Source organism: Lactuca virosa, chromosome 1 (genome assembly GCF_052849685.1).
Source record: "Lactuca virosa cultivar CGN04683 chromosome 1, Lactuca_virosa_CGN04683_v6, whole genome shotgun sequence".
NCBI classification, from domain to species: domain Eukaryota; kingdom Viridiplantae; phylum Streptophyta; class Magnoliopsida; order Asterales; family Asteraceae; genus Lactuca; species Lactuca virosa.
In genome coordinates, this window is record NC_136426.1 from 148920219 (window position 1) to 148927347 (window position 7129).

General features: G+C 30.7%; 1 long non-coding RNA gene across 1 annotated transcript; it reads right to left on the reverse strand.

Moving 5' to 3' along the window:
- Nucleotides 1–1255: 1255 nt before the first annotated feature.
- On the reverse strand, nt 1256–5197 carry LOC145121949 (uncharacterized). The gene is made up of 6 exons (XR_013714616.1): nt 4997–5197; nt 4829–4881; nt 4294–4356; nt 3262–3342; nt 3097–3142; nt 1256–1270 (listed from the first exon to the last, which is right to left on the reverse strand). It is a non-coding gene; the product is annotated as an uncharacterized LOC145121949 (long non-coding RNA).
- Between the last annotated feature and the right edge of the window lie 1932 nt (nt 5198–7129).

Genomic DNA, 7129 nt, shown 5'->3' on the forward strand with positions numbered 1-7129 from the left:
AGACGTGTATTTGCGGAAACCTTCGTTGCATGATTTGCAAGAATTGTATGCGGCGCATGAAGAACGCCATGGGTTTCCCGGAATGATCGGAAGCATTGATTGCACACACTGGAAATGGAAAAATTGTCCGGTAGCATGGAAAGGGCAATACGCAAGTGGTCATCACGGATCACCTTCGTTGGTGTTAGAGGCTGTCGCTTCTCAAGATTTATGGATTTGGCATGCATTTTTTGGGGTTGCGGGTTCTAACAACGATGTCAACGTTCTTGATCAGTCGCCAATATTCGACGATCTTTTGAATGGAAAAGCCTCAGATGCTCCTTTCACGGTGAATGGAAACGAATACAAATATGGGTATTACCTTACAGATGGAATATATCCTCAGTATTCCACATTCGTGAAGGCATTCCGCCACCCAGTTGAAGAACGAGACAAATTTTTTAAGAGAAGACAAGAAGGAGCACGTAAGGATGTGGAACATGCTTTTGGAGTGCTGAAGGCGAAGTGGCATATAGTCGAACATGCAGCACGACCATTGGATTTAGAAACTCTACGATATATCATGTATGCATGTATCATAATGCATAACATGGTAGTAGAAGATAAAGGGCGAAATATTGCACACTATATCCCAACGGAGCCTAGACACGTTCAGTTTCAACCAGGAACAACAGATTATTTGCATCGCGTTGTTGACATTCAGGACGCAAATAAACACAGACAACTTCGAGAGGACTTGGCGGATTATATCTTCTATGGTAACAATAACGATAACGAATAGCGTTGTATTTTTTTTTTGAATTTGGATGTTATTTCTTTTTTTGTTTTTGGATATTATGTGTAATTTAGTCTTTATGTTAATTTTAATCTTTAAAAATTTTTAATTGTTATTTATAATTTTTAAAAATTATGTTTTATTTATTATTTATATTTAAAAAATATTTGTCTAAATTTAAAAAAAAAATCGAAATAAATAAAAAATAAATTATAAAATGAAAAAAAAGTTGGTGTCATAACAAGATACAACATGTTGCCCATTTCCCCACTTGGTGTTATAACACCATTGATGATGTGGCACCAAAATGGTGTTACATCTAGTTGTCCACACCTTATGGTCTTAGATTGTATTGGAAATGCATGTCACGTGTCCAAATTGGTTAGAAGAAACCAATTAATTTTTATACCAAAGACTAAATTTTGTTTATAAGTAAACTTTATCTTTAATAAAAAATTAAAATAAAATATATCAAAATACCTAATTTATTTTTCTCTACAAAATAAGACAAATATTGATATAGTTTTATAAATATAAAATTTTAATGTAAATAAGGTTGGGTTGGGTTGCTGATGAGTGTAAATAATTTGATTGGATTGGATTGTCTATGTGGAAGAGAAATAAATTAGTTTTTTTATAGAAAAATTGGATTCGGTTGGATTGCTAATGGAGATAGCCTAGGGTCCTATTTATAGTTTATGTAACTTGCAGATAAATCTAGAAATTAAATATTTGATTTAATCCTCAATTTAAATCCTTTCCTTATCAGCTACCAAAATAATTCTAAAAACCCTAAAATACTCCTTAAAACTGTCCCCACTAGGGGATGTTCTAGAATTACTTCTTTTGTTCAACTATTGAACAATTACAATTCAACTCTTGCACCTTTAATTAGTTCCAATTAATCCCTAATTAATTTCAGATTAATTTTGATTAATAATTAAATAATTTCGACTATTTTTAATTAATTCATATTTAATTATTAACTATTTCTGATTAATATATTAATCATATAATATAATAACAAATTATTTTATCTCTCTCCGAAAGTCATTTCTAGTTATTTCTACTTATGAGGGCAACCCAAAAAGGACTTTACTTTTATTCCACAAGGTTATATCAATTTAGTCATTACCTTGACCAATTTAGTTATGACATTGGACACTTATTCCAACAATATGATGAAAACATCACTTGGTGGTGTGAATCTATGTTGGAATTAGTTCACACTAACAAATCATTTAGATTAACCATGATACATGGTAAGACCAATTTCATATGAGCATGTTTATCTGAATAAACATAAGTCTGGAGCCTTCCAAGTGTCAAAGCTCTCATAAGGTGAAGTTAGGAATCGAATGGGCAAAAGGATTAAATACTCAGATCCAATAAGGATCATTAGCATCCTAGTTAAAACTTCATCTGGAATCTAAGGAATTGTGAAAGAGTTTCACACAGTGATGGGAATTGGGAAGCAATAGGGCGTGGTTAACCATCCCTTTCCCGATACCTGAGTACCTAACCTCATCCTTATCCCCATGCTCATCCCCGACGGATACACAAAATCAAATCCACCCCCCTCCCCCTCCCTTTTTGCATTTTGGGCTTTTCCCCGGCCCATCCCGATTTATCAACATAATAAACTCTAACTTATGCAAAAAAAAAGTTTAATAAGTGATCAAAACCAAAGACCATATTCAGATTGTGTTTACATAAATCATAAAATTTAACAAGCATTAAAACAACAAGTGACGATTTGTTATATAGATCGCCAATGAACTCTTGGAATTAAGAACGTAATTTGGTATACGGACACTATCTTTGACGTTTTAATACATATCAATTCATACTTAGTGGACTTAATTCAAATTCAATAATTTATATATATATATATATATATATATATATATATATATATATATATATAGGGAAGGGTTATATAGAAAACAAAAAAACCCTAAAAATCATAAAAATGCATAAAAAAATACTTAGAGATCTCAAATCTTTTTTTTTTGACTTTATATTCTTAAAAATCACAGCTTTTTTTATAAATTCGCTGAAAAAAAATTTTAAAAATCGATTATTTATTTATTTATTTTTATTTTTTTGGTTCTTTTTCAAAAAAAAATCAGCGAATTTATACAAAAATGTGCGGTTTTAAAGAATATAAAGTCAAAAAAAAGATTTATGATCTCTAAATATTTTTTTATGCATTTTTATGATTTTTAGGGTTTTTTGTTTTCCATAGAACCTAAACCTATATATATATATATATATATATATATATATATATATATATATATATATATATAAACACACACATGAATTACATTCCATTTCTCCCCGGGCACAAAGAAGCAAAAATACCTGTCATCAACCTCAATTAGATTTGACAAAACAAACTTTTTCCCATTTCATGCGTGTGACCTAAAACAAGCAAAAAACCCCATGAAGAAAGTAAGGAATAAAGAAAGACATATCCATACCAATCACTGAATCTTGGAACCAATCCATGCAAAAGATGATAAGATTCTTCCATGAGTTGTGCCTCAGTGCTAAGCCATTCTCTGTTTAAATTAACAATAAAAAATATTAACATAAAAAAAGGGTTATATTCTTTGTTACATTAGTCAATTAGTTGTTGATGTTGATTGTTTCTAATTAAAATGTTAATAGTCTCGTTGCTAATTAATTGGCAATGGTTAACAAATATTATGGTTAGTTGATATCTTCCAAATAAGAGGCTTTTGCAAATGATAAATGATCTCCCAGCTGTATTTCAAGTTGTCTCTTGAGTAGTTAAGAACCCTAAAGATTAGGCCGAAGATATAAACAATAACACTAAGAGCAAGTCAACTGGAAGAATTGTAAGGACTTTAGACACTGTTTGTTACACAACACATGACAATAAAAAAAAAAGTTGTATTCTATTATGTTTGGCATGTACTAAACTCGAAAACCTTAATCGATCAATAACCTGAATCTATTCAGCCATTCACAATTCATTTACTTATGAACGGGTCAAATGGAAAAAAATCAAAATATTTAACTGAAAAAGAAAAAGGTCAAATAGGTAAAAGCTTGTCCAAAATATATCTTTAATAAATTGGATTTTCTAATATGTGCCCTAAGGGCACATATAAGAAGTATTAATTATGCAAAATATTATCATAATTAAATTCAAAATACATTTATTATGGAGATTATTAATATACTTCGCATTTAATTATGGTAATATTCCTTGTAATGAATGTATTTTACATTTAATTATTATAATATTTGTCATTAATTAATGTTTCTTATATGTGCCGGCACACATTAGAAAATCCATTAAAAAATACATTTTCCTAAATTGCTTCATAATAAATACATTTTCCTAAATTGCTTCATAATAAAAGTCACATTAATATTACTTTCTGTGATACTATTAAAAAAATTATTAACTGGGTAATTAATTATAAGATTTTTTTCTGTTGTTTGAGTCAACCCGACACATTTTGCCACGTACAAAAGATTACCTTTTTTTGGTTGTTTGGGTCAACCGGATGATTCCAAACATACAGTAAGAGTATTTAATTACCCTGCCAATTTCCTCGCATAGTCGTGTTATCAAAAATATATATTAGGGTCTTGTACGTAGGGGTGTAAACGAGCCGAGCTGAGCCCGAGCCTGATCAAGCTCGAGCTCGGCTCGTTTAATTTGAGGAAGCTCGAGCTCGATTCGAGTCTTAAAATGAAGCTCGAGCTCGGCTCATGAACAATTTAGTGGGCTTGCGAGCCTAATCGAGCCTAAACGAGCCTATATATATATATATATATATATATATATATATATATATATATATATTTAAGCTCGCGAGCCTATTAATTGAAGTTCGTCTTGAGCTCGTTTAATAAGCGAGCCTCATATTTAGGCTCGAGCTCAGCTCAGGCTCGTTTAATTCGATCTCGAGTCGATCCCGAGTAGCTCACGAGTAGCTCGGCTCACTTACAAGTTGTACGTTGTTCCTGTTTATATATTTCCAAACAATTTATATAAAAAGAGACATATACCTAACTCTCATATCACGTGCAAAACAGAGATCAACCGTGTACATGCTTAACTCCTAAAAAATTAACAATATAAAAACATCAAAAAATGTTATGCAAAATGCTAACTGTATCACTATGAAAATGTATGAATTTAATTTGGAAGTAATTCGGAATTTATTTAATTAAAACCTTCATAGATGTTGAATTCCTCATTAACTTGAAGATTGTTGATCCCAATTTAAGTTCAAGTTCTTAGTGATTCAATCACAAGCAGTGGCTCAATGAAGATAGTTATTACATAATCAATTTCAAATGACAAGTTCATTGGAATAAATTATATAAAGATTATATATATATATATATATATATATATATATATATATATATATATATAAACCAATATTAAGGGCAAAAAAACATACCTAAGAATGTTGAGGGTTCCAATTAGTAAGGAGGACCTGCATATCCATTTTGTGGCAATATTTTGCCATCAGTCAACAGGAACCATGAAAAAGTCAAAACCAAAATATGAAAATTCTTAGGTTTAAATCACACACCTAGTGGACAGAATTGCAAATCATTCACGTGTTACAATGCATTAAACACCTCAACCACTGAAAAGTATTGATGCATATGAAGAACATGGTTCCAATTACACCTCCGTTGCTGTATAGATTCAATAACCCCATCGTACTCCCCTGGTTTACCAACATCTACCTAACCATAGTTTTTTTAGGAAAAATCAAACAATGTGTTATGACATAAAAACATACAATAATATTGTAGGTTCAATTGAGTTGGAGGGCAAAGAATGCGAGGGCAAAAAAAAGGAAAGCCGAAGTCCCCAAAACCCTATGCCTTCACAGTGACAAAAACATAAAGCATGGAACAGTTAGAAGGAGATAGAAGTAGTCTCTCTATGCACGTCGTGATGAATGATTTGGTTTTACAAAGAAGTAAGGATACTTGTAGTCTGTTCCTTTGTACAATATGATAATGCTTCCAGATCTATAGAAAACTAAACCCCCAAGTCTTTCTCTGAGAAAAAATCCCTAATGTTGATCATTATAACAACAAAGAAAGATTTAAGGTCAAGAAAAACTAAAGCATTTGAGATGATTATGAATTTTAAAGATCAGATGTTAAACAATGCAACCCTAAACGGAGGGAGGAAGTAAGAGATAAACATGAAGAAAGTTGATTATTGTACAGAGAGGGATGATGCAAAAGCCAGTAAGCAAAAGCCGACATGATGAGGTTAGTGGATGAAATCAGGAAGGAGGCGGAGCAGGAAGGTCGTAAAAGAGGAGTGACGATGATGGTGGAGAGGATGAATATGTCGATGTTGACTTAGCTTACGAAAGCTCTAAACCCGAAAAATCAATGAAAGGGAAGGCTGAGGTTGATGATACGATGATATAGCGGTGAAACGTCTCATTGGATGATAGGGGCGGTGGAAGCGGTGAGAGAAAAATGAAAAAATATAAAAAGCAACACGTATATGATGTATATGATGGCTCTGGCTATGTGGAAACCACTGTCTTGAAGAAGGAAAAGGAAAAAAAATATAAAAAGCAACCCCACAAAAAAAAGAGAAAACAAAAAATAAAATACTAACCAATCACAAAAAAACAACTATTCACTTCTAATCATTTCATTATCATATCATACCGTATCATATCATATCATACTATATTATAAATGAAACATTTTTCCTTTCACCACATTCATTTGAAACTCCCATGCATTTTTCCTTTCACCACATTTATTTGAAACTCTCATTACTTTTCAATTTCTTTCTAATAATAATTATAAGTTGGTTAATAAGGTTGAATATATATCAAACCTAAAGTGTAGTCATATATAAACTAAATTTCAATATTAAAAATATTATAAATGAAGCATTTTTCCTTTCACCACATTCATTTGAAACTCTCATGCATTTTTCCTTTCACTACATTCATTTGAAACTCTCATGCATATTTCCTTTCACCACATTCATTTGAAACTCTCATGACTTTTCAATTTCTTTCTAATAATAATTATAAGTTGGTTAATAAGGTTAAATATATATCAAACCTAAAGTGTAGTCATATATAAACTAAATTTCAATATTAAAATAATATCTTTAGTTCTACTTACAAAGTTATGTTTTTTAACTTTTACATATTATACTTAATTCATTATTATTAATATATTGTTGGATGTAAACCGTTATCATTTTAAAGATATAATTTTGGACAATTTGTATAAAATACTTAAATTATTAATTAAAATATAACATTATAGGGTCAAGTTAAATATAAATTTAAATTTAACTTA